This window comes from Sander lucioperca, unplaced genomic scaffold, assembly GCF_008315115.2.
Source record: "Sander lucioperca isolate FBNREF2018 unplaced genomic scaffold, SLUC_FBN_1.2 Unpl_114, whole genome shotgun sequence".
Taxonomy (NCBI): domain Eukaryota; kingdom Metazoa; phylum Chordata; class Actinopteri; order Perciformes; family Percidae; genus Sander; species Sander lucioperca.
This window is the reverse complement of record NW_023396147.1, coordinates 6,312-10,936: the sequence shown is the minus strand read 5'-3', so window position 1 is coordinate 10,936 and position 4,625 is coordinate 6,312. Positions and strand designations below refer to the sequence as shown.

The window sequence follows — 4,625 nt, the reverse complement described above, 5'->3', positions numbered from 1 at the left end:
ACTGTGAATTTAAATGTCTAATGTAAAATAACATTAAAAACCTGTATCTGTGAATAAGCATAGCATTTCCATTATTTTAAAGAAAATTTACGTTTTTTTTACATAAAAGGACTTTTAAAATACATTCAAAATGTATCGTATTTTTACAAATATTGTTTTTTTATTTAAAAGATAAAACTCTTAAATTTAAGTTTAATACTGTAAAAACACTGCTAAAAGTAGATACAATTAGTGGCAATTAACAGCAACAAAAAATATTTTTTTCTGTCATTTTACATAGAATACTTGACAAATATCTCGTAAAATTATGGACATTTTGAAAACAAAAACCTTGAATAATTGCTTTTTTAAACTGTCTATAAGCATTATTAAACTGCCAAAATACAGTTTTTATCAATTTAAAACAGCCTAAATCACTGTAATTACTTCCTTGCAGCAGCAGCTGTTATAAGCTGGCTCTGAACCAGCAGTCCAAAGGATCTGTACTAATGTTAATGTTTACTTCTCTAACAATCTGTGTGCACTGGAGTTACTTGGTATACTAAATGGATGAAAATCCATGCAGGGAAAAAGACAGGAATGTGATACAAACAAAACCCAAGCAGAACATTTAACAGATCTTGTTAAATGGTTTGTATAACTATTTAAACACCATACAGTCTTAATAAATCCATTTGTATACCAGTTTACGGCATGCAAGCCCAAAGTAAATTTTTTTGGACTCTTCTGACTTCATACTACAAAACCTCTGGATGAAGTTAGGAAACCATAAGCTTTTTAAAGGTAGTCAGTATATCTATCCAAGGTCTGTGACACATTAAATCCTGATGGTTTAGTATGAATGTGATGAGTTTGAAAAAGGTGATTCCTGCAGGCACTTGCTCCTCATTGACCACTGCCACCAGAGCCACTGCACCTTCCTGGTATGTCTCCAACATCCTGAAAAGGGAATACATATTCAGTGTGTGTTCACATATTGTACAAAATATCATGTTGATGTCCGAGGAGAATGGGCAGACTGATTCGAGATGGTAGAAAGGCAACATTAACTCAAATAACCACTCGTTACAACCAAGGTATGCAGAATACCATCTCTGAACGCACAACACATCCAACCTGAAAGCAGATGGGCTATAGCAGCAGAAGACCACACCGGGTGCCACTCCTGTCAGCTAAGAACAGGAAACTGAGGCTACAAGTTGCACAGACTCACAAAAACTGGACAATAGAAGATTGAAAAAACGTTGCCTGGTCTGATGAGTCTGGATTTCAGCTGCGACATTCAGATGGTGGGTCAGAATTTGGCGTAAACAACATGAAAGCATGGATCCATCCTGCCTTGTATCAACGGTTCAGGCTTCAAACAGCCTTCGCATCATGGATGTGCAGCTGACAAATCTGCAGCAACTGTGTGATGCTATCATGTCAATACGGACCAAAATCTCTGAGGAATGTTTCCAACACCTTGTTGTTTGCCACAAAGAATTAAGGCAGTTCTGAAGGCAATAGGGGTCTAAACCGGTACTAGCAAAGTGTACCTGATAAAGTGTCCAGTGAGTGTATGTCAGAGGTTACACGCATCAACTTTCTTTCTCAAGGACACAATGGATTTGTTGCAGTGAGAATAGAACACAGGTCTCTCACACCAAAGTAATGTGTTATGCACTGCCTCACCGACCCCCAATCTGAATGTTAAACGGAACTACTAAAAGAGCGAAGCGTAAAAAAAATTTTGGTTAATTTTGAAACTATGATGGAACAAATTAGACTGTGTCGGTGCCACCATAGTCTTGGTAATTTATGGGAAACACAGATAATCAGTCTATGTTGTCGTTTAAAGTCAAAGCTTTTAATATTGCCAAATTGAGAGTTTTATGTTTGACAGTGATTTCACATTTCTTGATTGTATGAAAGCTAAATAAAAATAAAAGGTGAACATACATTTTTTTTAGACATGTCAAATTATTTTGTAAGTTTGTAGGTACAGACATCCATTATGGGCGTTCTTGGCAGTTTTTCTTATTATCGTATTGACCAAAATTACAGAATATATCGTGATATACATTTTGGCAATATCGTCCAACCCTAGTCATCACTGCTATAAAATAAAAGCCTTTGCAGAGTCGTACATTTGTGACTTCATGGCATTTCATAAAATTCTGAAACAGCAGCTGCAAAACTTTTGGATTTTAGTCAGCCTTTCATACTAACTTTATCTGATAAACCCAAGATTACTACTAGATTATATATGTGGCAACAAGATGAAAAATGGAATTGTGGAGGATTAAATATTGTACTCTGTTCACAACAAATAAGTAACCTTTACAACAGCTGTTCAAGATGAAGTTCTAGAAGGCCTCTTACCAGCATCAATGGCTCTTCTTTCCCATGGCACCTGGAACTTGTCCACCCACATGCTGCTGCCACATGGAATGGTTATTTGACTGGGGGAAGACAGGGCTGGGCAGTTTCTCCCTCAGGTGAAGAGGTGGCTGGCTGGGTCTTCTTGATTCTGCATATAAGCACAGAACAAAAAGTATATTTAAACCTCAATAAGGAGACATTATTTTCCTGTCATTATTAGATATTAATGCATATTAGATTAGTTATTAAGATATACACAACATATTTACATAAAAATGAGAGAGCTAAAATGCCGCTTAAGCATTTCTTTCCATGTGTTTGTGGCACTGGTTTAATTGTATGCCTGTGGAATCGGCAAGTTAACTTACATATGCTTTTGAAGTGCAACCACTGTCATAAAAGCAGCACAGCTTTCGACATGTCCACAGTGAAATGTAATGTTTTTCAAGATGCATTATATGAATGTTAACATGAAAAATAAACCAAGAAATCGATGCTTTGCAGAACTTACAAACCTTAACGTTACAAGTGTGTCACTTTTGATAAGCTAACGTTAATGTTAGCTTAACTTGGAAGGAGTTCGTTTTGCAACTTTTATTATCACTAAGTGGCCTAATACCGTTCTGTAAATATTTGGCTACCGTTTCTTTAAAGAACTGAATATGTTGGTTAGTGAATAGAAAGCATTTTGTTTATTAAAACACTTACATGATATGTGTTCAGTGCTGCTCCAATCCTTCAATGGCACCCCACTCCTCCTTCACGTCGCAAAAAATGTCCTCGTTGTGAAAAATACTCTTCCTCCAGCAATGTTTCTTACTGGATTGTGGCTGTTTTACCATCGTAAAATCTCCGTTGCACAGCTCTGAATCTATTTTTATTTATGACATTGTTCATTTCAAACAGTCAAATGTAACGTTAACGTTACAGAAAGCCGCCCAAGAAGACCACATAACCGACTACCTAGCTACTTGTGAACTACAAACGCACCGCGCGCGCTGCCCGCGCAATCATACACACATGCGCACCCGTCACCAACTGGACTGGAGTGTGGGGCGTGTTCGACCACTGTCATGAGAATGCCGTGTGTGGGCTTCATTCCATTTCAAATGCTACCCGAACCCTAAAGCCACTGTCTCTGTTAAACTAGATGACTTATAGCCTGTGATTATGAAAATTGCTTGAAAGTTTCTCATTTAATTGTATCCAAGCATTATTGTCATTATTTTGTATGTAAAGTGATAAACAAATAAAGATTGATTGATTGAATATTGATGCCATCCAATGGAGGCTCATCCATTATGTTGCTTTTCTCTTTTCAAGCAAATCAAAATAACCTATTAGATATATTGTGTGTGTAAACTGACAAAAAGCATAAAAGCACTGCAGTAAATATTGAATATGTTTTACCAGTATGTCACCAGGTTATACTAAAATATTTCTGGCTACTGTGTTTTAGTATACTCCAACTAACTGTGCACAAACTCAATAATGCCTTTGGTGTGAGAAACCTGGGTTCAAATCCCACTGCGATACATCCACCATTGTGCCCTGAACAAAATGGGTTACCTAGTTTCTCCAGAGATGTGACCTCTGACATATATAACAATTGTAAGTCACTTTGGATAAAAGCGTCAGCTAAATAAGTAAAATGTAAAATATATTTATGTATAATTTCTGTGCACTTTTGAAGTGTGTTTTGCATCTGGCATTTCCTCAGAACTCTGACTTGACTTATGCTTATTATCACAAAGCTCCGGTAGCTCTGATTAAATGGAGATACTTTTACCTGACAGAAACAAATATACAGGTCTTGATTTTCGAGATTATTTCCATACATATGTATCTCCTGCTTTCCCACATAGCATGATTACTTTCACTAAAACATAATCAACTCTTGAAAGGTAGTTGTGATGGGACAATATGACTTGATATGATGGCAGCTAGTATGTTGTTTGGGCATTATGTGGGCATGGATGCATCAGTCAAGCACTGTTGTGGTGTTAAAAATATGTCAACTACTACATTCACACTGCAGGCTTTGTTTATTGCCCATATCACATTTTTTGATTGACTGTCCTATTTTTAAATGTGCCGCATATTAGACTGTAGTGTAAACTGGCCACTGAAAGAGGATGCACATGATTTTTGTGGCCAGCGGCATTAAGCACTCCAACAAAGGGCAATATTCTCAAAATGTACTTTTGTAATACCATTACCAACATATTTTGAACCTTTTCATGTGTTTATGTGACATATAT

General features: G+C 36.6%; 1 long non-coding RNA gene across 1 annotated transcript; it reads right to left on the bottom strand.

The window, feature by feature from the left end:
* Nucleotides 1–325: 325 nt before the first annotated feature.
* On the bottom strand, nucleotides 326–3,445 carry LOC116042014. The gene is made up of 3 exons (XR_004103084.2): nucleotides 3,073–3,445; nucleotides 2,365–2,512; nucleotides 326–939 (listed from the first exon to the last, which is right to left on the bottom strand). It is a non-coding gene; the product is annotated as an uncharacterized LOC116042014 (long non-coding RNA).
* Between the last annotated feature and the right edge of the window lie 1,180 nt (nucleotides 3,446–4,625).